We start from the raw sequence: 557 nt of genomic DNA on the forward strand, positions 1-557 counted from the left end.
CTTAAAATATTAATTCGAAGCACCACGTACCTATTGTAATTATATATTTGAGTTATAAATTTGCTACGACATCACGATTTAATATCTTGAAATAGTAACTTTACATACTTTTCAGTCTCAATTCTAAAACTATTTTTCTTACTCATATATATATATATATATATCAAGGAAATAGGAAACAAATGTTTATTGGGCAGCAATATACGAACAACAACAGCCTTGGAAATAAACTAGTTTGAAGTTCCAACAGAGAAAACACACACACACACATATATATGGGCTTCTGTTATTTAGTTATTGCCTTTCTTGGCCACTAATGTAAAATAAGGTTGAATTCTCATGATCTTCGTTTTATATTAGTGAAGTGTTCTTTTTATGACATCCACATTATTTATAGTTTTTTAACTGACTCTTTAAAATATTCATATTTTTGAATGACTAAGAGGAAATTCATTCAACTTTAACGTATAAATAAATCTAATGTAATGTGTTCTTGATTGGAACTTCAAACTAGTTTATTTTCCAAGTTGTTGTTATTCGTATATACTGCTATCCAA

This window comes from Macrobrachium nipponense, chromosome 11, assembly GCF_015104395.2.
Source record: "Macrobrachium nipponense isolate FS-2020 chromosome 11, ASM1510439v2, whole genome shotgun sequence".
In the NCBI taxonomy this organism is placed as follows: Eukaryota; Metazoa; Arthropoda; class Malacostraca; order Decapoda; family Palaemonidae; genus Macrobrachium; species Macrobrachium nipponense.